We start from the raw sequence: 27,913 nt of genomic DNA, 5'->3' as shown, positions 1-27,913 counted from the left end.
GCCTTACAACTGTGTTCAACGGAATTGCTTTCACACAGAGAGCCTGCAGGCAATGCTTTCCACTTAGATATAGTTCAATACCTAAGCGCTTTCTCCCGCAGAAAGGAAGTCTGGTTACAGGCCAGACTTCACACAAGTACCAGGCAGGGCTCCATAAAGTGCCTGGACGCCGTTCCTTCCTGGAGGGACATGGTTTTGCGCAACTGCACTTTTGTTATATTTGCTTCGTTCTTTTTTTTAAAAAAATATCTGTCCCATTAGGGTGGCCGCATGTCCTTATTTTACAGTCCTCTGTTTGAAACCACTTTCACAGCATGCATTTACAGCACTCACTCAGATACCACTATAACCATCATGTCTTCATCCTAAAGAATCCTGGGAACCATGGTGTTTTTTTTTAAAGAGTTAAAATAAACTTTATTCATAATTCAAATCTTACAAAAGAAAAGATAAAAACAAATACATTATCTTTCCCATTCCCATTGTCCCCTCCCCTCCCCTCTCCCCCTCACCAATACAGTGGTACCTCGCAAGACGAATGCCTCGCACAACGAAAAACTCGCTAGACGAAAGGGTTTTGCGATTTTTTTTAGGTGACTCGCAAGACGAATTTTTCTATGGGCGTGCTTCGCAAGACAAAAATTTCAATGCATTCCTATGGGAAACCGTGCTTCGCAAGATGAATTTTTCGCAATACGAAACGACTCACGGAACGAATTACTTTCGTCTTGCGAGGCACCACTGTACGTGATTTTATTTACACAATATTTAACTTTGTCTATTTTAGTTGTGTTGTTGCTTCCATTATCATTATCCTGAATCCTTTATTTTCCTTAATATTTTCCCCTGTTCAATTTATACCAAATCCACCAGAATATCAACATCTGAATAATATACCCTTAAGTAATCTTTCACTCTTTCCCATTCCTTTATTATTTCTTGATTGGAGCGACCTCTAATATTAGCTGTTAATTTTGCCATTTCAACCAATTCGCACATCTTACTTCTCCATTCCGATATTGTTGGGATATCCGTTCCGATATTGTCGGTTTCGGGAACCATGGTTTCTTAAGGGTGCTGAAAACTGTCAGGAAACACGGGTTGTGTTGGTTTGTTTTGAAGCTGGTTCCTACCTGCCACAGGTGCTACCTGTATAGGGCTTGCAAGGGATGCGGGTGGCGCTGTGGTCTAAACCACTGAGCCTCTTGGGCCTGCTGATAAGAACGTCAGCATTTCGAATGCCCATGATGGGGTGATCTCCCGTTGCTCTGTCCCAGCTCCTGCCCACCTGGCAGTTTGAAAGCATTCCTGCGCAAGTAGATAAATAGGTACCACTGTGGTGGGAAGGTAAACGATGTTTCCGTGCACTCTGGTTTCCATCACGGTGTCCCGTTGCGCCAGAAGTGGTTTAGTCATGCTGGCCACATGACCCGGGAACCTGTCTGTGGACAAACGCCGGCTCCCTCGGCCTGCAAGTGAGATGAACGCCACAACCCCATAGTCGCCTTTGACTGGACTTGACTGTCCAGGGGTCCTTTACCTTTACCTTTACTATAGGGCTGAGGTGTCTCCAGCCCCCTCAAAGTCTGTTGGGATGGGGCTGTGTCTCTCTGGATACTCTCCCCAGAGAGGCTTACCTGGTTCCTTCATTACATATATTTAAGCACAAGACAAAAACATTCCTCTTCTCCTAGGTCTTTGGCTAATTAAACAATCTATGACCTTTTAAATTGGTGTGTGTATGTGTGTATTTTTTCTGTTTGTCTCTATGAGAAATGATATACAATGAATTGAAAAGGGTGTTCAAAATAACTTTTATTAAAAAAACAACAACCCAGAAGCTTTTCTTTTGGGAATTATAGGGACAGAACTACCTAATTTGTATAGAAATCTATTTATGTATGCTATTACAGTAGCAAGAATCCTACCTGCCCCAAAGTGGAAAGAAGCAGAAGTCCCAGCAAAGGAAGAATGGATACAAAAACGTATGGAATATGCAGAAATGGTGAAACTTACCGGAAGAATAAGAAATCAAGAAAACAAACTATTTATAAAAGAATGGCAATGGTGTATTGAATATTTACGGATGAATTGCAAACACATAAAAAAACATTAGCAGTATTATTGTAATAACTGGCAATTTCATAAGAGTATTTAAAGTAGATGATTAAATGGGCAAATTAAATGAATTTGGATATGCAGAAAATATATATTAAAAATTAAGGAACCACAGAAAGAGGGGGAAGGAAGTCAAATTTTGAAATGTTAAATTGATTTTGAAACTAATGAAATGCATAAACTTGAAGAGTGTGAATAAAAACTTTTTTGAAGGTATTTGGCTAATTAAACCAGTGTTTTTCAACCACTGTTCCGCGGCACACTAGTGTGCCGCGAGATGTTGCATGGTGTGCCATGGGAAAAATTGAAAAATTCAAGAGAATTACTTTATATATAGTCAATATAGGCACAGAGTTAAAAAATTTAATATTTTTTAATGGTGGTGTGCCTCACGATTTTTTTCATGAAACAAGTGTGCCTTTGCCCAAAAAAGGTTGAAAAACACTGAATTAAACAATCTATGACCTTTACTGGTGTGTGGGTGTGTGTACATTGTTTCTGTTTGTTTCTATGGTATTGTATTTTTGTGTTCTTATTTTGCAAACTACCCTGTGATCTTTGAATGAAGAGTAGTATAGAAATGTATTATTATTATTATTATTATTATTATTATTATTATTATTATTACTGTTGTTGTTGTTGTTGTTGTTGTTGTTGTTGTTGTTGTTATAAAACAGGGTATCAGAGATTTAGAGGATAAATTGGACACAGAATAGTGACTAAGCCAGTAGTGTACACTGAATCTGTTATAAAAAAACAAGTGACACCTCTTTTCTATTCACACATATTTGACATGTGTCCCTTCATTTGTCAGCAGTACATAAAGGGTAATGTATGACATTGATCTTGGGTTCTAAGTGCACCATCCTCACAGTGGACTTTACTGATTGAGGTTAAAATAGAAAAATATTCCCACATGGAGTTGTTATTTATTGTAATTTAATGTAGCGATGGAGAACCTGGGTGAAAAACTGCCAGAATATATATATATTTACACTAGGATTAACTTACTGTAATCTTACCTATCTGGACTCATGACAGGAAATGACTGTGGCAAGTAGCAACAATCTCCATTTGATGCTGCATTAATCATATTCAGCAGTATTAGGGAAAGCTGTAGCTCATCTTGAGAAATTAATGCCTAGACTGTTTTGGATTCTTGTTCATTTTCAGCGCTGGTTAAATGGCAGATTTTGCAGTTAAGGGCATACGTGAAAATGTGGGTAACATTAAATCCAGACGACCTTAAAAACACATACGCACACAGTAAAAACATTGTGTTGGCAAAGAGATTTTCCCACCTTTTTTAAATAGCTGCTGTAGCAGTAGTAATTCAGTAGAGAGAGAGGAACTGCCTGAGTCTTTTCTCAAATGCTTTTACAAATTATCCTCACCCAAATAGCATTTTTCCTGGGTAGGGACACAAGGTTCCAGATGTGGGAAACAGGTCACTTTTTGGATGTTGTTGGACACAGCCAGCATGGCCAATGGCCAGGAACGGTGGCAGCTGTGGTTCTGCAACTTCTTCTTCAGCAATCACTCGTAGCCAAGTACGATTGTCTTCCATAAACACGGTTTTCACAGTGAGTCCATAAGTGACTGTGGAGGCCAATTCTGAATCCACACGTCCTTCCACAGTGGGGACATTGGTTAGCGGGCAGGAGTTGATCACGGTGTGGATTTGCCAAGCGTGCCTTCCTCTTAGCACGTTTCTCCCTTTCGTCTTGAGTTCAAGTGTCTTCAAAGCCTATGACACCTTTGGTAAAGGCTGTTCTCCAATTGGAGCTCTCACAAGCCAGCGTTTCCCAATTGTTGGTGTTTATACTACATTTTTTTAAATAAAAAATGCCTTCAGAGAGTCTTTAAACCTCTTTTGTTGACCACCAGCATTACACTTTCCATTTTTTAAATTCAGAATAGAGTAGTTGCTTTGGAAGATGATAATCAGGCATCCAAACAACATGACCAGTCCAACCAAGTTGATGTTGAAGAATCATCACTTCGGTGTTGTAAGCATTCAAACTGAAACCTAGTTGAAGCAAAGGGATTGGCCAGAAAGTTGGATAAAAAGGTTTTAATTTTTTTTCTTTTTTTTAAATAATATTTTTTTCTTTTTCTTTTTAGTATTATTTTTTATTTTTCTTCTTTTCTTCTTTTTCTTCTTTTTTCTTCTTTTCTTTTCTCTTTCTTTTTCTTTTCCCCCCTTTCCCCCCTTTTTTCTTTTCTCTCTTTTCCCCATTAAAAAGGATGTGGTAAAAGGTAATGGGTCCAGAAGGACGAAAATATGACACAAACAACCAATAAGTATTGTATTTAATTTTATTAAAACGTTGTATCGGTTCGAGCTGGTTCGAGAAATCATTGGATAAGATATTTACCTACATTTGATATGCATTTGTTATTTTGCGAGCTGGAAATTTATGCGGGAACAAAGTTATGCTTCTGTTGTTCGTTAATTTGAATTTTCTTGTAAAATAAAACTATGCAATAAAAATTTAAAAGAAAAGAAGAATAATCACTTTGACACTGGTGATCTTTGCTTCTTCCAATACATTGCCATTAGTTTGCCTGTCTTCCCAAGTGATGTGTAAAAATTTTCGGAGACACCATTGGTGGAATCTTTCGAGGAGTTGGAGATGGCGTTTTTTAAACGGTCCATGTTTCACAAGCAGACAGTAAGGTTGGTAATACAATAGCTTTGTAGACAAGCATTTTGGTTTCCCTGCAAATGTCCCGGTCCTCACAGCTACTTCTGGGCCCTTACAAGATGGGTTCTGTATTCCCAATGTGTAAGACCCTATTATATTTAAAATATACACCCTGCTTTCGCCCACCATGAAGACTTAAAGTACGGTAGCTTGGAAATAAAAAGCAAATGCAGAAGCAATGATGATGCACCCATTAAAAATGAAAATGAAAAAAAAAAAAAACAATCAGGAGCAAAACACAAAAACCCCACAAAAATCATATCCAGCATATCCCTCATGTAATATTCCTCCAGCTTTGCAGACTCTTCGCTGCTCTTCAGCATTCTAATATGCCCTGACTTACAGCCAAGAACCCTTTGTTGGTATAAGCCTTTTAACATTTGCAACACCTCTTAGAAAGGTTCCCTCCTGCTGTTCTCCATTTTAAAAAAGGTCCCCAGAAGTTTCCTTTTGGTATTAAACCTTTTTTTTGTTTTTTGTTTTTTGGCTCATAAGGCAGATCTACCATTCAAGAGGTCACAAGAAGTGTGTGCTCAGTGTGTGTGTGGTTCATGTTAAATGCATTTACATCCCAAGAAGAAATCCATCTTAAAACATATTCATTGGCTATATAATATATTCCTGCTTCCTTTCTCAGTCTCAGGATTTTCCAGCATGCTCTTGATTATTTTATTTTATTTTTGGCTTGAATATGCCTCATTATGGCATTCCATTTGTGCTCATTTTTGCTCTCATTTCCTGAGCTTTTTGGGCTGCCACAAAGGGATGATTTATTCTTACTTTCCATTTTCTCACTTGACTATGGATGACCACATGCTATTTATTTATGGGAAGGTGTATAGACCATCTTTCAGCCTGTAAGAAGCACCAAGTGCTTTACAACAGTTTTAAATGTTGTGGTTAAAAAACCAGCACAAAATGGGTGCAAGATTTAAATACGTAAAAACTTGGTGGAACCAAAACAGCTTAGCTGTCCACCTCAAAGAGACCAATCTAACTTGCCTTGGAAATAAGTATGGTGCCAACACCAAAAAAGGCCCTGTCTTATGTCTTATTTCAAGTATAGAATGCAGAGCAGGGTCTCTGAAGATGTCCCAAAATGACAGGCAGGTTCACGAAGGTGAAAGTAGTATTTAAAATGATAAAATAATCAGATCCTAAGCACCTCAAATTCTGTTCACAGACAAATTGGAAGCCATACCAGGGTTGTAATCACCCTTTCCCAGGCTCTATAGAGAATACACTATAAATTTTAAGCACCCACACAAAAATCAAACCCACATGGGAACATGCAATTTACCCATCACAGAACTGTAATTCCTAGCACCTTTAGCAAACTACAGTTCCTGTTGTTCTTTGGTGGAAAAATGTGCTGTAAATGTGTTTTAAGTTTTGCTTCCGTTGAAATCGTGCAGAAATCCCAGAGCAGAATCTCTTGGTTTCAACTGCAAGAGGAATCTGGTGGGGAATGTGTGATTCTGGCAAAGTGTAATAGCAGCCCGAAAAAGCTGGCTTACTTGCTAGAGACCAAACATTTCCAGTGAATTTAACCAAAGCCTAGAGCAGCAGATTTTGGTCTGGGCATCATCGATGGAGCCTGACTCTTCTGATGTTATACTAACTATGGTAACTCACCCTGATATCTATCGGGGGGTGCTGGATTTACATTTTAAAGGAAACTGACCAGATTTGCTCTTCCTGTAGACTGGAATGCAGTGATTTGGTTTTCCTTCAAACTTCTAAAGTACCAGGGGAGAAGTACCAAAAGTACCCCCCAAAATTACCAAAATGCATATTTTAGAAGGAAATTCACAGGGAAAATATAAGTTCATGGATTTTTTTAGTTGGAAGGGACTATGAGGGTCATCTAATCCACCCCCTGCAATGCAAGGATCTTGTTGGGTTCGAGCCCACAGCCCTGACATTAAGATTCTTGTGCTCTACCAACTGAGCTGTCCTATATCCTGTTTATATAGCTATTTTGTGGTGGTGGTGGGGGGGGGTACATTTAAAATAATGCAGACACAACACACACACACACACACACACACACACACAGAGAGAGAGAGAGAGAGAGATACGGGAGCTATCATCCTGAGTTTTAATAGGTTATAAGGTTTTATTGGTAGCCATATTTGTTGTATTTTTGTTGGTGTTTGTCTTTTAGATGCTATGGCCAGTCGGCTACGCAAATAAAGTTTGAATTTGATTTGATTTGATACGGGAGTGGAATGGAACAGATTTATGAATGAACTCGTTTGAAATGGACACAAACCAGAAATAGACTGATCCATCCATCCTAACTTGGAATTGATTAGCATTTGGCAGCTTGTCTTCCTCAGTGTAAAATCTTACCTAATTAGGTCATTATTTCTCCTTCCTGAGGATCCTTTAGGATATTGTACCCTTAGGCTGCAACCTCACAGAGGCTAAACATGAGATTGTGGCTTTAATATACAATGGAAGACAGTTGAAGTTTATTACCATGCTGAAAGAAGCATATATGAAGTAGCCATAAAAAGGAAGCCGGCATATTTTACAGGTATTTCTTCCCCCCTCCACATTTCTGTTTACTATTCTTAACCTTCCCAGTATAAAAACCAAGGGATAAATCCTTTGGCTTAATCTTGGCTTTGGATTTTTATTTTTATTTTTTTTTATTTTTTTAAAATGTCTTCTATCCTCTGCAGCTTTAGTACCTAGGAAATGAAAGTTCAACATATTGTAAATTGGGATAAAATTGTTGTCCAAAGATGACAGGCTAGAAATAGTGAGAAACGGTGATAGATGGTGATAATGTTTGTTTAAAAATTGCACGTGGAACTCTTGGAGGAGAAGAGCTACAGAAAGTTATAAGCAGACTCTATTCCTGCCAAGCTAACAACTCACTTTATCCTATTGCCCTTGAATGCTGGGACTATTAACTCAGAAAGCAAGACCATCTCCTTCCATATCAACCTTCTGTTGCTGTACAGCAGGGGTAGCCAACATAAGGACATTCAGAAGATTTTGGACCCAAACTCCCATCACACCCAGCCTGCAGGACCAGTGCTCAGGATGATGGCAGTTGTAGTATCATGGACTGGTTGGAAGCAGAGGTGGAAGGCCCCAGCTGGGGAACCGCCAAGGGAAGCAGGCTGAGAGCCAGGGGATTGGTGGTGAGATGATGATGAATGGTCAGAGGGAGAAGAGGGAGTGTCAGGGACCGTGCTGAGGAGGGCTGCACTGAGGAAGAATTTTGGGAGCCACCCCCTCCTCCTGATCCTGAATCTTCCCAGGAGCAGGAGGACAGGATAGATTTGGAACAGTGGTTTGCAGAGGGGCATAGTTCAAAAGGAAGAAGCTGGGAAGTACTGGATGGGGAACAGCTAGGAGGAGGAGAACTGGGAGAGAGAGAGAAAGAGAGAGAGAGAGAGAGAGAGAGAGAGAGAGAGAGAGAGAGAGAGAGAGAGAGAGAGAGGGAGAGAGTTAACAGGCTCACTGTCCCTGGAAACAAAATTTTTAAAAAAACTTCCTTCCAGTGGCACCTTAGAGACCAACTAAGTTTGTTATTGGTATGAGCTTGCTGTGCCTGTGAAGAACTCATATCATTGATGTATCATGTTGAGTATATAGTATTATGAACTGAAGAAGCTGTAGCGAAACCTGCTTAACATATGGAATACAGGTCTTCTGATCCATTGTATCACTTTCACCGAGGGACGGTGAGGAGGTGTCTGTCTGCAACCACCACCACGTATGACCCCTGCCTCTACATGTGATGAAGCCTTTCTTGTGACCGTTCCCTCTTATATGACTTTGTGCATCCAGTTGAGAACCATCTGCAGCACGTTTTGCTTATTTGCACTGTGCTATGACACTACTATTAGATACATTATTGGCAGAGTTGTGCCACTAGTTGACTATTTGTGTATCTCCAGGCTTCGACTTGCACGCTGCACTTTGGTTTTTTACTGAGTAAAATTGTTCATTATATCTGCAAGCCGGTTTGGTGTTTTGGTTTTGTTGTATCATAATCGTTATAACACCTGATACTTTTTTTTTGTATACATCACTGTCTCTGGAAACAAAATTTTAAAAAATCCTTCCAGTGGCACCTTAGACACCAACTAAGTTTGTTATTGGTATGAGCTTTCGTGTACATGCACACTTCTTCAGATACACGGTATATCTTCAGGTACACAGTGTGCATGCACACAAAAGCTAATATCAATAACAAACTTAGTTGGTCTCTAAGGTGTCACTGGAAGGATTTATTTTATTTTATTTTTATTTATTTTAACAAAAATTTATTGGTTTTCCACATCAAAACAAATACAAATACAACAAAAGAAAAAACAACAAATACAACAATAAGAAAAAAAACAGAAATAAAAGAAAATACATACCTACACCAGAACACCAACACTCCATAAATTTAATTATACTCTTGTTTCCAATCTAATTAGGGGGACTTCCCCCGTTCTCTCCTCTGCTTTCAGTTCTAATTTACATTCGTAACTTTCTATCTATTTTAACAATTCATTTTTTTGGGAAGGATTTTTTTTAAAAAAAAATTTGTTTTGACTACGGCAGACCAACACAGCTACCTACCTGTTATTGGTATGAGCTTTTGTGTGCTAATATCAATAACAAACTTAGTTAGTCTCTAAGGTGCCACTGGAAGGAATTTTTTTTATTTTGTTTCGACTACGGCAGACCAACACAGCTAGCTACCTGTAACTGTCTCTGGAAAGCGTTCATCTGCTCAGCCCAAGGTCAAGAAGAGCAGATAAGTTGGCACAGAGGGTATAAGATCAGATTACAAGACGTAGGAGTGACGTGGGTGACTAAGGATGTAAGGGGGGTGGAATTCTTAATTGGGAGCACCTTCATTCCTGGGAAATGGATTCTTTGTTCTCTCGCTGTGATCATTAAAGTTCTAACTGGTAAGAAGACTCCTTTCCCTTTGTCCTGTTTATCTACTGACAAAGGGGGGGGGGGGAGGAAGCCAATTCCCTGAAGCCTAACAGGGAGCAGACTGGGAGGAGAATGTGTTGGAAGAGGCAACGGGGTTTAGGGAGCAGGAAGAGGGTCTGGCAGTAGGCAGTGCAGACTCAGAGGTGGGAGAGGAGAAGACAGAGTTGAGGCAGGCTGCTGAAGAATCTCCCTCTCCTGCTGCAATCTGCTCCCCTCCTCCCTGGTCTCCCAGAACATGCAGAGGAATGAAGCGAACAAAGCAAAGAGACTTTAGTCCACATTGCTTAATGTGTGTGTGTGTGTCCTAATACACCCAGTTTGAGTCGCCCATGTTGCATCATGCATGTGTATTTTCATCCTCCTTATAACTTGAAAATGGTAAATCATAGGAATTTTTTATTCACACCAGTGACTTTGACATGTGAGATAATCTAGTACAGCAATTTTATTCAAAATCTGAGATGTATTAGTTACATTAAAAAAAAAAAAGATGATCTGTAAGGGGACAACCCCATTGAAGGAGATAACAATGGTTACGCAGAGCTCTTTGCCGGTTGAGAAAGGTCAGTGCTCTGGATATTATTATTATTATCATCATCAAAGTTGGAAAACAGGGACTTGTGAATCATACATTTGTTCTGCTATTCTTCTTATTTTTTTAAAGCTTTTTAAATGTTAACTGATAACTCAAAAAAGAAAAGGGAGAAGGGACATCATCTTAGCATTTGTATTCCAACATATTATAAATATCTACTTTTCTATAAAAATATTAATCTACATTCCACTGTGTTTGCTCCCTTGTTCAAGTTTGTATTGCATTGCATTTCTTATACATATGGATAATGTAACATTTTTTTTCTTAACCATCCATTTCAAATGACTCTGGGGCTGCTCCTCTCGACCCACATTTACAATCACCCCAAAAGAGTGTTTGAAGAAATCTGTGCCTATTTGATTTTGCTCCTTTGCTCCCAGGAGAAAGTCAACTTTGTTAACTCCGAACACAATTCTTAACCTTGCTTTTAATGATAGGAATGACTTGCTATCCATTCTTGGACACAATGGGAGTTTATATCCTCCAGTCCCTCTCTTCCTCTCTGCAATAACCAGACTGCTCTGAAGTCCAATTCCCAGCTGATTGGTTTTGAAATTAATCTTAAGTCACCCATCTCTAATTCATTCTTCTTTCAGAGAACGTATTAACCTGCTTCTTCTGAATTACCAATCAGTAAGTAACTGAATAACTATTTAAGGATTGTGTCTCTCGGGCCCATCAAAGTGTTTAAAGTCCCTTTGATGGCATTTCCTCTTTAGCTCATGACTTATCTAGAAAATTTTCACTAGGCACAAGACCTGACACCACAATGTCAAACACATTAGCCCTCTGCCTGCTGCCATCTTAACCTGTTAATTACAGTGGCTTACTTACCACTCGCACCGGATTCTTCGATTAGAACAAAATTCAGTCCAAAATTGAGATGTGAATTTGTTTAACTTTTATTCTGTTTATCTGACTTAACGCTGGCTGCTCCCTTAGGGACTCTGTTGAGAAACTTCCCATCTTTTCCTCTGCCTTTGATCTAAAGCTGTCAGAGTTTTACTTCATTTACATTTCTGACCCACTGATTAAAAAAAAAAAATTATATCCTTCGGGTACTGAAGTATTGTTGCATGCCAGAGCTAAGATATACAAATCTAACTCTCTCATTCAATTGTATCACCACAAGGTTCTCATCTGCTCGTGTTCATTGTTGGCTTATCAAAAAATCAATCATACTGTATGTATTTTGTTGTTGTTGTTGTTGTTGTTGTTGTTGTTGTTGTTGTTCTGTTCCCATCATCTGGGAGACAACATGCCTACCTTATGTGGGTCTCTACAGCACTAACAGATCAGGGAATGTAATGTAGCTGTGTTGTTGAATCAGTGGTTGATTCAATTCCTAGAGAACTTTTACAACTTCTATTTGAGTTAAAGCATCATCTGTGGGACAGAGATCTCTCAAGCATCATTCATGCCTTTGTAATTTTGGGGGATGATGAAGATGTCATCCTATGATCCCTATTTTAAAGCAACTGTACTGGCCTCCTGTTACAGGTAGGTAGCTGTGTTGGTCTGCCATAGTTTTTTTTTAAAAAAATCCTTCCAGTAGCACCTTAGAGACCAACTAAGTCAGCTTCTAAATTCAACATAGGATGGTGGATATGAAGATCTGACCCCACAGACTTCACCCCAAGAAGGATTTTCTCATCATCTAGTCTAGTGAAGGGCAAACTGCCCTCAGACTGATTTGGCTAATTTTGTTGCCCCCTCTCCCCCCAAAAAGTTGTGTTTTGTTTTCCTGTACCCATTCTAAAACGTTGAGATCATGTTTTGCTCCCAATGACATAGGCAGGTCAGAAATAAACCCACAAATCATGACTCCCCCACTCCCAGCCCATCTGTCCCCTTCTGTTTACTCAAAATCTAGCTGATGGTCACAGTTGTGACAAGTGCCCTTTGCTCCAAATAAAATAAAATAAAACGAAGTAGCACTTTCATCTTATAGCAGGCAAAGCCATATAATATATAGAGAAGAGGGGGAAGTCACTGTCTTTCACTGTTGCAGTTATTGAGTTGAACCTGACCGTTGGCTGACTCACATCTGCACCTGCTTCTATCAACACTGCAGTATCACTGTTATGATTTCGTTAAGTTAAATTACATTTTTTAAAAGCCATCCTTGGAAGTTAGGAATCTAGCCTCCTTCTGTATCATCTATTAGTCTAGCCGATATATATGGTGATTAAAACAAAACCATAATAACGTATCCTTAGTTGTCCTTCCTTCGAATTTCAAGAGTTGGACTCTTGGCGGCCTTTGCCGTAACCCACAAACCCCACCTTTCATTTCTTTGTTCTCTCTTTTTTTCCTCCCCACAAGAGTCTCCGAGTCTCTGTGGCTTTGATAACAGATGCTTCTGAGTGATAAACAGGAAGATGGGGGAAAATACATAACTGTGGTTATTCTTGCAGTCTTGGCAGATCAATAGCAGAGGCAGGTGTTTGAGGAGCATTTAATGGAATTGCCTGGAAAAAAGGGGCAGCCTTTGCTTCCATTACCTATATTGATATGTAGTGTGACTTTGCTTTTTAAAGCATTTATTACCCTTTTGGAGGTCACTTAGGCCTATGGTGCACTTCGTTTTTCCACCCCCCCCCATCACTTTTAGACATTTCCATGTTGCTTTCTCGCTCTTTTGTGGAGGGCTTGGTGGCAAGAGAAACTGCTTTGCATGCAGAAGGTGAAAGGTTCGGTCTCCAATATCTCCAAGTCAGAATAGGAAAGACCTGTTGGGCCTCCAACAGTAACGACAACGTGTTGTGTTAAAATTAAGGTATTAATATATGCAGTGCTTTTTTCTGGGGGGGACACAGGGGTACGCATACCCTTAAACATTTTGTGAATCTAACAGGAGAAGAAACTATTTTTTTTAAAAAATAGTTTCTTCTCTAGCATGGTGAATTGTCAGAATCCCCAGTGATGGTCTCATTTTCTGTCACGGTGTTTCCTGAGACTCAGACGGAATGAGAGTACCCCTAAACATTATTTTAAAGGGAAAAAAGCACTGGGAAAGACCTTCATGTGAAACCCAGGAGGGCTGCTCCTTACAGGGCTGTCTTAAGCATTTGCGGCACCAGGGTGAAAAGATCTGCCTGGTGACCCCCCCCCCCAGTTGCTCATTCCCAGGTGCGTAGGAAGGCGGAGCCAGCCGGCCGCCTCAGCATCTCGCTGGCTCGGTCACCCCTGAACTCACGGCGCAGAGCCGCCCACAGCAGAAGAGCCCACCACGGTGCTCCAACCGACGGACGGGCTCTTCCCCGGACTGAACTTTCGGGCCCCGGACTCTCGGCCTGGCGCCCCTGAGAGCCCAGTACCCGGGTGCCCTGCACCCCTAGCGCCTATGGGTAAGACGGCCCTGGCTGCTTAGTGTGTTCAAACAATACAGAGCAGGATGAACCAATGGTCTGACTCAGCGGAAGTCAATTTCCTCCAGCACCAGAATTCAAAAGCATCAATTCTTCGGCGATCAGCCTTCTTTATGGTCCAGCTCTCACTTCCGTAAATTACTACTGGGGAAACCATAGCTTTAACTATACGGACCTTTGTCGGCAAGGTGATGTCTTTGCTTTTTAAAACTGGCAAGCCACTCCAGTATCCCTGCCAAGAAAACTCCATGGACAAAGACAACAGGCTTTCTTTTACTGGTCCTTAATTTTCCAACAATCTGCTTCACTGCATGTCCACAAGTTCGAGTGTTATGAGAGAGCAGAAAAACAATTCATCTATGCCATGCAAAATGTTATAAACTTCTATCATGTCACCTTTTGCCTCTTACTGGGATGTTTTCCATCCAAAGAATTTCTGTTTTGAACATATAGTGCTTCTGCAGTATACAATTACAGTGGTACCTCGGTTTAAGAACAGCCCTGTTTACGAACTATTTGGTATACAAACTCCGCAAAACCAGAAGTGGTGTTCTGGTTAGCAAACTTTACCTCGGTCTAAGAACAGAATCCGAACGGTGGAAGGGCACCGGCAGTGGGAGGCCTCATTAGGGAAAGTGTGCCTCAGTTTAAGAATGGTTTTGGTTTAAGAACAGACTTCCAGAACTGATTAAGTTTGTAAACCGAGGTACCACTGTATCACAATCACAATTAAGCAACAGTACTCTGCTCCTTTTACATTTCTTTTGAAGACAATACTTTCCGCCAGAAAAAAAAATCACATATGAAAACTGCTTATTCAGCAAATCAATTCAACTTGAAGAATATATGTGTGTGTGTGTGTGTGTGTGTGTATATGTGTGTGTATATATATATATATATATCCAGCCTCTGAGAACAACACAATCAGATGAATAAGAAGGCTTGACAAGTTTTTTTTAATCGATCACAGTGAAATTGTCAAATACTTCATAAATGTGTCATAAGTTAACATTTTATTGTGATGTTCTGTAGTGGAATGGTAGAAGGAAATAAAATTAGAGTGTGCTTATTCCCCCTTCAGATCAAAGAGTCAGCAAGCTAGGCATGTTGAAGACATTCACATATAGGAGAGTAGTAGTTTTATCTGCCATGCAAGAGAGAGAGAGAGAGAGAGAGAGAGAGAGAGAGAAATCATGGGGAAATTTGTTTCTTTCCATTTTCATTTGTGTAGAGGGGTCTTACCATCCAAATCTACAGACTGGAGAGGATTAAGATGGAATGGAGGAATTGGTGGAAAAGGACCAAGTCTCAGTGACAGAGGCATTTTTGTATGCCTATTTCACAAATGCATGAATTTACGGCATATGCCTATTGTATATGCATTTTCCCACAAATGGTTTTGGTCGGAGAACTGCATTGCAAAATTCGCAGAAATGTAATGCTCAAAGGATAATTGTGTTCTGCTTCATCTATTGGTTCAAAATATTTGAAACAGGTAGACCCTCATTAAAATGCAAGCAAAATGAAATTTCCTCATTTCTCTCCCCCACACCCACCACACATGGATCTGGACTCCATTTAACTTGATGACTTGGAGAACTTCAATATATCACTGTGCCCAGGGAGTGGTTGAGTCAACTGAACATATCCTTTTGACCTGCCCATTTTATGCAGATCTTAGACAAAAACTTATAGCTCCACTCCTAGGCCAATTTAGCTCAGAGAAAGACAGGTTTTGTTTTTGTTGAACAATTTCACTGGTACCACAACTTTCTTGGTGGCCAAATTTCTTTTTTTGGCCCTTAAACGCCGTAAGGTTAAAATTGACAGTATGGACATGGGTCTAAATGTATAATCTACTTCTCATTGTATGTTTTAGTGTTAAGCTCCTTGAGATGTTTTAATTTTTGTATGGATAATGATTGTGTACTGACTGATGGTCGAATAAATTTTATTGATTGATATATCACTGGATTCATACTTATTTCTTCAAAGAAGGATAGCCACTTGAAAAATCTTACTGAAACACTTTTAACATCCATCAAAACACTTGTGTCCTTTGCCTGAGAAGGCCTACCCAGATGTGACTTACTATGACCATGCCCCATCTAGCCTGCATTGTCTATTCTGAATAGCAGCAGTTGTTGAAGAGTTCTGCAAGAGGCCTTTAACAATCCTTCAGAGATCCATTTTTAACTAGGGAAGCCAGAGACGGAAATCTGTGACCTCTTTCTGCCAAAGCCTGTTGTACAACTGAGCTAGGAAGCTTGCATTAGACAAAGTAAGTGGCAAGAAAGTAATAACGTTGCCCTTTCAAGAAACATCACACATCTTAATGTAATTCTTTGAACTTATCTCAATGCCCTACAAGTGGGAATCACGTTAGCAGGGAAATCTGTATGCAAACAGCCTCTCTTACAACCAAAGACTGACTCTTTCCTTCCTACCTCCAAGTGCTTAACCTCCAACATTTCTCCTACGAAAATAGAAACAACCTAGTCTATTATTATTATTATTATTATTATTATTATTATTATTATTATTATTACCTTACTCATTTAACTAGATTGCCCCAGCCACTCTGGTTGGCTTCCAACATATATAAAAACTTAATAAAACATTAGACATTAGACAACTTCCCTATACAGGGCTGCCTTCAGATGTTGTTTAGTTACTTATCTCCTTGGCTTGGAGGTCGCATAACACAACATCTCTCCGATGAAAATTGGGACTTCTATGGAAAAATGGGATATTCTGGGATCAAATCAGAAAACAAGTCAGCTTTTGTAAATCCGGGACTGTCCCTGGAAAATAGGGACCCTTGAAGGGTCTGCAAGTGCAAAGTGAAGGCCTGAACAGGGAGCCAAGTGTACTTACATAGGCTCCTCTGTACAACCAGGAGCCATGATTAGCTAAAAAGGTAAAGGACCCCTGGACGGTTAAGTCCAATCAAAGGTGACTATGTGGCATTCATCTCACTTGCAGGCCGAGGGAGCCGGCGTTTGTCCACAGACAGGTTCCCGGGTCATGTGGCCAGCATGACTAAACCACTTCTGGCGCAACGGGACACCGTGATGGAAACCAGAGTGCACGGAAACATCGTTTACCTTCCCACCACAGCGGTACCTATTTATCTCTTTACACTGGCATGCTTTTGAACTGCTAGGTAGGCAGGAGCTGGGACAGAGCAACGGGAGCTCACCCCGTTGTGTGGATTCGAACTGCCAACCTTCTGATCGGCAAGCCCGAGAGGTTCAGTGGTTTAGACCACAGCGCCACCTGCATCCCTTTAGGAGCCATGATTGGAGAAGGCTCCACCTGGAGGAACCAACCTAAGGAGACCCGGCTCCTATTGCAGATGTTTGCCAAACATGGATCAGTCAAGGGGATGGAGTCAGATAGGAGCAGGGATGTTGGAGGCAGGGGAAGAGGGTATGTTGCACTGGAAGTGAGACTGGGACCTTGGCCATCACAAGTGAAACAAATTAGCCCTCTGATCAGATGAATAACCTCTGGACAGGGTGTAATGAAAATTAAGGGAAGTCCAGACTTGAGGAATTCAAAGTAACAGTTATACATTTCTAGCTCTGAATGTAACAGGGGAATGTTATTTTTTTTTAAAGAATGTAGGCATGCACCATCCTTTATAAGCAAAGTAATGTCTGTATCATATAATATTTTATCCCAGTAATAGGCTCATGTCTTTAACAGCCAATGTATTACATTATATTTTTTAATAATGAGAGTTATAACTGTACTTCACAATGAGTAAGTGTATTAATTATGTGACAAATCAAGTCAGATAGTGTTTCCTGCTCTGTTTCCTTGAATTTCAATGACTAAGATTTTACTTTAAAATTAGGGACCTTTTAATATATCTAATAATGAATAAATGAACTAATTACAGATAATAAATATATTTTTATAGAAATCTGAATGACTACACTTGTCGTTAGCCCATGGAAGTGAGTTGTACACCCTTGAATTATGCACCTCTATGTGTATTAATTATACATTTGTCTTATTACTGACTTAAATATCTGGGTTCTGCAAACATTCCATTGGATTCAATATTTCCCTGAGCTATGTAGATAAAACTCTCCTTGATTTAAATAGTTTTCTCTGTCGGTCTGTCAGCAGAAATGGCTCTTTCTGAAAAGCCTGAAACATATTTTAATTTTTACTGCAGGAAATATATGGACTCATAAGTTGAGAGCAAATTCATTTCAATCTAATAACAAAAAAAAAATGAAAATGAAAATGAAAGAGCTGGAACAGTGGAACTCTGCTAGGAAACTAATAAAACCATTAGCTTCTGTCTGCCATGGTACGCTTTAAAACAATGAGGCCACACATACAACATACATTTAAAACACATTTAAAGCACATGACTTACACCCCAAGAATCCTGAGAATTGTATTTGTTGCTGGGTAACTGCAGTTCTCAGAATCCTTTGGGGGAAGTCATGTGCTTTCAATGGGTGGTGTGCATACAGCCTGAGAATCTTTGAGTTCTCAGCCCTCTATACCTGAAGGAGCATCTCCATCCTCATTGTTCAGCCTGGCCACTGAGCAAGAGCAAGAGGAAATAAACGACCTCATGGCTCTTGTTCCTTGGCTGCACCCTCTTTGAAACTATGGATAATTGCTCAGGTGTGGCGCTGTGGGTTAAACCACAGAGCCTAGAGCTTGCTGATCAGAAGGTCGGCGGTTCAAATCCCCACGACGGGGTGAGCTCCCGTTGCTCGGTCTCAGCTCCTGCCCACCTAACAGTTCGAAAGCACGGCAGGAAGGTAAACGCCGTTTCCGTGCGCTGCTCTGGTTCGCCAGAAGCGGCTTAGTCATGCTGGCCACATGACCCGGAAACTGTACACTGGCTCCCTCGGCCAGTAACGTGAGATGAGCTCCGCAAGCCCAGAGTCGGGCTCAGGGGTCCCTTTACCTTGACCTATATTGCTAGCCAGCTCACACTGAGTGAGTGATTATTGCTACAGTTGCATAGGATTCTAACAAGTCAAACCATTTGTTATTCTAACAAGTCAAACCATTTGTCACTTGAGTAACAACAACAACAACAACAACAACAATTATTTTATTATTAATACCCCGCCCATCTGGCTGGGTCATTCAAGGAGGGTCTGTTGCCAGGGAGAACTGTTAAAGAAGCTGGAGGAGGGAGAATGTGTATTCCGTAGGGAGCAAAGAATTTGGCTTAAATAGTAGATCACATTCAACCCAGCAAAAAACCACAATGTTCCAATCATCATCATCATCATCAATTTTATTATATATGCCCTGCCCATCTGGCTGGGTTTCCCTAGCCACTCTGGGTGGATCCCAACAGAATTTTTAAAAACACGATAAAACATCAAACATTAAAAACTTCCCTAAACAGGGCTGCCTTCAGATGTCTTCTAAAAGCCAGAGAGTTGTTTATTTCCTTGACATTTGATGAGAGGGCGTTCCACAGGGTGGGTGCCACTACCGAGAAGGCCCTCTGCCTGGTTCCCTGTAACCTCACTTCTTGCAGTGTGGGAACTGCCAGAAGGCCCTTGGAGCTGGACCTAAATGTCCGGGCTGAACAATGTGGGGTAGAAATGATGCACATGATTCTCATGAGAGCAGTACTGATATGTAAAAAATGATGAAAGAAACATCCTTCCCATCCAGTCCATAAAGTCTTCAGATGGTGACCTCTAACATGTCAAGAATATTCTATGGACAAAACTCCTGAGGCTCCAGATGTCTCCAGGAGAGAGTCCATCAACACCCTGTATGATATACTGTCAGCCATAAACTCCAGGTCTGGTGTTTCTCCGCACTTTGGTGACCTGTTCTAATAATTTACTTCTTCCCTAGTATGTCAGACATATGTTTGGTATATAATCTTCATTCCCCTCCTGCCAGTCATCAATATATTTTATTTAATACAGTCGAACTGAAAAATTTAATATGCTAACTAATATAAAGCAGGCTTTGCTAATCTTAAGAGACTACAAGCAGGATGCTGTGCAAATTTATATGCTACAGAAAGAGTTTAATACCGAACAGCTGAGTAATTTCCTGTACGATGGCACAATTTGGTCACGTGCTGAGTTTCTTCAGTGTCTGTTAAAATGAATAGAGGTGGAAGAAAGTCAGCCTCTGGCCCACCTAAATCTAAACCTCTCAAAATGACATTTCTTTTTTCAAAAGAGTGAGGAAAAAGCTGTCATAAAAAAAACACATCCAAATTGTGGCAAATGGTCTTGGAGCACTATCGTCGTAGCATCATTTAGAAGTATGTGTGCACCTGATCATTCTCTGCAGAGTAAACCACTGGGGACCCATGTAAGCTATTCTGTTCTTTCTTTTAAAATGCTCTGGGTAGAAATATAACAAAGGTGGTAGAATCTGAAAGCTGATAACAGGGGGAGGGCTGTGGCTCAGTGGTAGAGCATTTGCATTGCATGGAGAAGGCCCCAGGCTCAATTCCTGGCATCTTCAGTTAGGGCTAGGAATGATTCCCTTTCTGCAATCCTGGGGAGCTACTGCCTGTGAGGGTGGTAGTAGTAGTAGTAGTAGTAGCAGTAGTAGCAGCAGCAGCAGCAGTAGTAGTAGTAATAATAATAATAATAATAATAATAATAATAATTTATTCATACCCGCCCATCTGGCTGGTTTTCCCCAGCCACTCTGGGTGACTCCCAACAGAATAAAATAATGATTATCATCATCATCATCATCATCATCGATAAAATATCAAACATTAAAAACTTCCCTAAACAGGGCTGCCTTCATATGTCTTCTAAAAGTCAGATAGTTGTTTATTTCCTTGACATCTCATGGGAGGGCATTCCACAGGGAGGGTGCCACTGCCGAGAAGGCCCTCTGCCTGGTTCCCTGTAACTTCGCTTCTCGCGAAGCTGGACCTCAGTGTCTGGGTTGAACGAAGGGGGTGGAGACGCTCCTTCAGGTATACTGGGCCGAGGCCATTTAGGGCTTTCAAGGTCGGCACCAACACTTGGAATTGTGCTCAGAAACGTACTGGGAGCCAATTTGGGTCTTTCATAAACGGTGTTATATGGTCTCGGCGGCCGCTGCCAGTCACCAGTCTAGCTGCCACATTCTGTATTAGTTGTAGTTTCCGGGTCACCTTCAAAGGTAGCCCCACATAGAGCGCATTGTGGTAGTCCAAGCGGGAGATAACTAGAACATGCACCACTCTGGTGAGACAGTCTGCAGGCAAGTTGGGTCTCAGCCAGCATACCAGATGGAGCTGGGAGACAGCCGCCCTGGACACAGAATTGTCCGGTGCCTCCATGGACAGCTGCAAGTCCAAAATGACTCCCAGGCTGCGCAGCTGGTCCTTCAGGGGCACAGTCACCCCATTCAGGACCAGGGAGTCCACCACCCCTGCCCACCCCTAAACTAGCGAGAAACTCAAACCAAAGAGCCAAAATTTTCTCAGAAGACACCCCCCCCCACCCTATCTAGAAAAAGGTGCAGAATCTTATCTGAATATTCTGCAGCATTTTTGTGGCATATGCCTTTTCTCCCACCACAACTCCCCTCCCCAAATGCCCCAGAATTGCATTAGGTGGGAGGAGAAATGAGCAAATAGAATAACTAGTTACAAGTTACAGGTGAAACTCAAAAAATAGAATATTGTGGAAAAGTCCATTTATGTAAGCAATTGTTTTCATTTGCTACTGGAGTTTAATATATGAGATAGACTCGTGACATGCAAAGCGAGATATGTCAAGCCTTTATTTGTTATAATTGTGATGATTATGGCACACAGCTGATGAAAACCCCAAAGTTGAAATTGTTAATTTGGGGTTCTCATCGATTGTATGCCATAATCATCACAATTACAACAAACAAAGGCTTGGCATAGCTCGCTTTGCATGTCATGAGTCTATCTCATATATTAGTTTCACCTTTTAAGTTGAATTACTGGAAGAAATGAACTTTCCCATCATATTCTAATTTTTCGAGTTTCACCTGTATTCTAATGTTTAGCTGGGATGGAAACATTCCAGGAGAGAAGACACAAAAAAAATGATAAGCGATAAGAGACAAGTGGTATAATAGATCCATGTTGTACAAATCTTTGGGGGCTGGATAATCATTTGCTCATGACAAATATTATATTTTTTTCTAGGATGGCCCTGTTTGTTTTATTCATAGAAGAGTGTAAGATGACATGAGGCATCTCCCTTCATGCCTTAAAGGCTAGCAAGTCCACCTGGGAGATAGAAAGAAGGAGTTTTTAAGTGATTGCCAGAAACCCAGTTCAGACAAGCAGATGTAATAAACCACACCAAAGGGAGAATTAGGAAACGAGAGAAGGGCAGGGAGGTGGCATCACACAAGCAAATCTGCAGAGATTAGGGGGGAACTCAGAAACGCCGGAGTGAATGGTGATAATGAGGAGGAGCTTGGATGCAGCAGAGAGCAGGCATGAATGAAATTAGATTGCCTGGGGGAGGAAAGGGGGTTTCGAACAGAGGAATCGGCTTGTGAAATATAAATGCAAATGCCTAGGGCTTAAATTAAAGGAAAGGTGAAAATACAACCTGGAGATCAGAAAGGGAAAGTGGAGCATCTGAATTTGGGCCAGCGCATATACGGCTGGGGATTTCCTTCCCTACTTTTTGAGGCAGAGGGTTAGAAATAAAAAAGGATTTATAGAATGCAAAGTGCTGCTACAGGTGCAGAAGTGGAGAAAGGATGCTAATCGGACTGATGCCACATTGTAGAGCTGGGGAGAACCTGCACTCAATGTTTTTAACGTTAAGGAAGGGTTAAGGAATGGTTTTGATAATGAACACATGACATCCTACTTTTATATTCATAATGCGTTATTACTTTGCCTTTTTTTAATCGCTTAATCCCACCGGGATGTTGTTATGCTATAGTGGCTGATATCCCTTCAAAGGGGTTGTGTGCCTGATCTTTAAAAGAAAAGAGAAAAGAAAAAAGCCCAAATGTTATCCAGTTTTTATGGTTCTGATGCTGGAATCTAAAATAACCATAGACCGGGATAGCCAACGTGGCATTTTCCAGGTGTAGTTTGACTACACTTCCATTTTTGGGTTGTTGAATAAATTTTATTAGCATTTATAAAGAGAAATACAGAGCTTAATAACAGATATACCGTACTTTTCAGTGTATAAGACTAGGATATTTTCTTCAAAAGTTATGTTAAAAAATGGGGTTATCTTATACATGGATCGTGTACCCCCCTATTTTCTTAATTTGGAGTCCCCCCCAAAAAGGGGGCATCTTATTCACGTGGGTGTGTTATACACAGAAAAATCCAGTATATCTTTTTGGTCCAAAACTAAAATATTGATCTAAATACTATTTGTGTTGTTCAGTCGTTCAGTCGTGTCTGACTGTTTATGACCCCATGGACCAGAGCACACCAGGCACCCCTATCCTCCACTGCCTACCGCAGTTTGGCCAAACTCATGCTAGTCACTTCGAGAACACTGTCCAACCATCTCATCCTCTGTCGTCCCCTTCTCCTGTGCCCTCCATATATATACGGACGCACGCACGCACGAGCGCGCGCACACACACACCACACACACACAGGGGAAAGAGAGAGAAAGAAAAGCAGGAAGAAGAGAGGGGGGGGAAATAAGGAAGAAGTTTAAGAGCGTAAAATAATGTTCAGAAATTAAATAACTTTGTTTCTTTGTCTGACCACTGTCTATAAGCAATATTCACTTCAACCACTCCAGTATAACACCTTATAAACAAACATTATCTTCCATCCCAGATGTAGTTTGACTACTAAACCCATAATTTGACCATTGGCCATGATGCCAGGGGCTGATGGGAGCTGGAGTCATCTGGATGGAACCTGCCTTAGACACTTGGACAAGAGGACCATGTTTTTATTGGCTCTGAGAAACCACTGATCTTCTACTCATCTGTTTGATGCCCCACCTAGCGATGAAGCAGCATATCCCAGAATCAGGTCTTTTCTCCCCCCCCCCAATGCTTTATTGTTTATATTTGTACATATCCCAGAATCAGATCTTAACTGTGTGCATTCCTTTCACTCCCAATGGAGCTCCCGCACCTCCGAGATCAACAATAATAATCCTGGGCTGGTCCTGTATAAAAATACTCATTTATTTATTCAGCATTTATTCTATAGCTACACGCGGGAGATATTATATAAATCTTATTTATTACTCTGCTGTTAATACTGACAACCTTAATAGCTCAGGACAAACAAATCCATACGCCACAATTTCCAGATTCATTATATACTGGTAAAACTGAATACACGTGGGGAAATGTGGATGGGGCTTTTGTTGTGTAAGGGTTTCTACCATACCTAGGCATTTTGAAACTTGTTAAGTTATAGCTGCTGCCCCCCGCCCATTTCATCCCCTCCATGTTGCAAGGGATGATAGGTCATGCCTAAACCCGGGTTTATTTATGATCATTTATTTCTGGGATTTATATCTTGTGGCTCAGCATCACAGATAACGGCTTACAAGTATAATGAGTCCCCAGTAATGTAGTAAAACAAAGCTTCATAAAGCAGATTTACGGCAGTTCCCCACCACCACCACCACAAAAAACCCCTCGAATTTCAACACAAGCCAACAGCAAAGCACGACACAAACTGGTTCCAGAAACTGAACTAGTAGCTCATCCATCCACTTCCAGAATAGCAAAAGTCGGTTGACAGGGAAAATGTGTTCCTTGTTAAGAGCAAGACAGAAATGACTCTCATCCAACAGAGCGTGTGCAGAACAGCTCGAGTTGTACATGCGCAGCCCTTTAGAAAGAAAAAAGAAACTGAAATCCTGCACATCAGCTTAGGGGTGGGAAATGGGGTATGGGGAGGGCTGGATCTAGGAACTTTGCTTCTCCGCACCTGACGGCTGAATTCTCCATCCAATTAGGATTACAGACACCCAGAATGGACGAGGGATGTGCACTTGGGATAGCAGTTATTTTAAAATTCAGTTTTTGGGATTAAATGATTCTTGGGATTTTATTTCTGCAATGTTTTCCCTTTTTTGTTAATTTCTATGTAGTTCGTTCAGTTTTTCATTCCATTTTTAAAATTTGGCTGGTCATGAGGAAAAGCTGCCCCCCACCCAGCAATGACCGTACTGCCCCAATGGTCTTTTGTGTATGTATTGGGGGGGGGAGTGAACTGCCCCCCCAAACCAATTCATAATCTTCCTTTTCCACTTATGCAAGTTGAGATTGTTAGATTCGAAATGAAAACAAAACATGAATGAGAAATCCAAAAAAGTAACGTTTTAATTCAGAATTAGTTAATTCAGAACCATTTCATTCTTGTTTATTAAATACAAACAAGGATCTTTCATTTTTCATATGCTTTTCAGATAAACCAAATGGACATATTGAGAACAGATTAAATGTCTGCACAAGACTGGGTTCAGTACCTAACTTTGAACTCCAGAAAACAGCAAGTTTCAGTCTGAAGCACTTCAGGGGGGTCTGTGATTCAGTTCGTGTCTAAATCCCAATCAGAAAAATGAAAGTCCATGCCTTCTCCATTCACTATTATGGGGAATTTTTTAAAATCAGCTATAACTTTATTCCTTGTGACATAATTAGATAGCTTTCAGGCACAGTAGCTTCTGCTCAATGGATAAAGCATGTCAAATTACATACAGATAATTCCAGATTTTTTGTGCTGGGCACTATTTAAATTTCAGAACAATAGCAGTAGTTTTCCCCAAAAGGGCAGCTTTCATAGATGGAATGCTTGGGTGTGCTTAAGATGACTCATTTAACCTCTTCTATTCTGTTGTGGACTATACACACATACATACAACACACACACACACACACACACACACACACAGATGCCACTAGGTGAAAAAATGCTGCCAAATTACAAAGAAGCCCAAAGGGTTCTAGGATGGGCACCTTTACATTTTGATTTTTTTAAAAAGGATCTAGCTATAATTTAACAATTTTCAGCAGAAGTGAATGAAATTTACAGTCATTTCTGTGGGGACGAAACCAGCCAAATTTCAGAAGTAGACCTGAAATGGCCCATAAACATGCCTTTTTCATTGCTATGTCATTAAAAAAAGAATCCATTTAATCTTTCATATAGTTTTGGGGCAATTTGTATGAAAATAGCATACATCCCACTCTGGTTTGGGATTGTGCAAAGGCGACACACACCCCTATCTCAGAACACAGCAAGTTTGGAACACAATCTCCTGTACTGGGTGACATGAGAGAATGAACCCTTGTGCAAATTAATTGAAAACAAACAATGAATTTAGTACAGTAGTTATTGTACAAAACTCACATATACATGTACAAAACTCACATATACGTACATTAGTAACGGATATGACCTCAGCTAGTTTAAAGCAGCATTTGAACTTTTGGTTTTGGGCTTTGGTTTTAACGGGGAAAAGCCTTAAAACCAGTTTAGCACTGGAGTGGTGTCCAGCAACGCTTCCTTCTGCGTTCTCCTGCTTCTCCAGTGCTTTAGCAGAGTGTTTCTTCAGAACTTCTTACTTCTCCTTCTTGTGCAGCGATATGTGTGCCTTGCGTGCCAGCAATTAAACTCCCACAAAGTCTGGCTTGATTAAGCAAGTAAGCTTTATTTACAAGCATATAAATCACAGAGCTATCCCCGGAGATTGGGAAGCCATCTCCGGTCTCTCCGATCCTCTCAAAAGTGAAAGTAGGACTTGCCCGCTCAAAGGTGAAGGCAGGACTGACCAAGGAAAAAAACGGTGCGTCACATAAATCACAAAGACATCACATACAGCAGATAACCCGGATGTTGTGACACATCCTCCCTGTGGGAGGAGAGAACTGTTGAGCTTCTTTAACCATGAAAGCTCCAAACATCCTCACAGTTTGGCATGGAATCTACTAGTTTTGAACAGTCACTGTTGATTTTCGGATCCCTGTACCACACTTGAATCAGCGCCTGAATGAGCTTCTCCATAGTCGTACAGTCCTACAGCACGGAGGTGACTTTTGCATATAGCCCACAAATTCTCAATGGATTTACGTCTGGGGAATTCCCTGGCCAATCAAGTAACTGTATTTGCTGCTCTGTCATGAATTTCTTCACCACTTTCGCTGTGTGACAGGCGGCATGGTCCTGCTGCAATATCCCAGTACCGTCAGGATACCTCTTCCAGCTCTTTCATAGAATCTTAATATATGTGGCGAGCACATCATTCCTTCCGGCACCAATAATAACTGAAGCACCCCCCAAAACATCTTATTTTGGGGTGCTTGGCAGACTGATCGATGTGGCACGGAAAACATGCTTGGTTTCGATTAATTGCACAAGCTTGTAGTGTCGTGCAAAATTCCTGCGCTGTGTAGTCCTGCCTGGTGCCAGGATTGTTGGACCTATAGCAGCATAGAAATTATATGATGTTTTGGCTTCCTTCTGTTAATCATTTGGTTACGTGGGGTTTTCTGTTTACATTTATCAGCAATGCTAAAACACACCGAGAAACCAACGGCGATGTGCAGTGTTGCACTTTGACATGATCTTTAACGTGCTCAAAAATAGCCTTAAAATGAATTCTAATTGTGGTCACTTTTTTTTTTTTGCTTTTTATGGCACTCTCGATCATTCGCATTCCCTCCGGTGGGAAGGGTGTTTAAACCATTCCACATTTTCTAAGGTTCTACTTGATGTGAATGATTGAGTTAGATGGAAATTTCCAGCTAATAATAATACCATCTGCAAATAGACGAGAAAGGGGGGGACTAAAATGCATTCCAACGAATGGCCTTCACTCTGTTTAGATGGCATGAATTACTTACTGGCATATCATTCAACCTTTATGAGGACTCATTATATTGGCCACCCCTTTCCATCTTTCAGTGTGTACACAGATGGTCCCAGCAATGTTTATTTCCTTTTCTTTAAGAGATGCATAAGGGGGGGGGAATCTAATTAGGTTCCTCCTTTTCTTCTTCTTCTTGACTTGTAGTTGAAACAGGCATCCCTCCTGAACTTACTTTCTTCCGGTTTCACAGACAGCTGTGGCCTAGTTATGTCTCCTGGGCCAGACTAAATCGCCGGCCTTGTTTTCCTGGGTGTGTTATGTGGGTGATTCAGGCACGGTGTGCAGGATTCCTGCTTGAAATAATGAGAAAACGGAATCGAAGTAGTAAAA

This window comes from Lacerta agilis, chromosome 1, assembly GCF_009819535.1.
Source record: "Lacerta agilis isolate rLacAgi1 chromosome 1, rLacAgi1.pri, whole genome shotgun sequence".
Lineage (NCBI taxonomy): Eukaryota > Metazoa > Chordata > Lepidosauria > Squamata > Lacertidae > Lacerta > Lacerta agilis.
The sequence above is the reverse complement of the archived record's forward strand: the minus strand, read 5'-3'. Positions refer to the sequence as shown.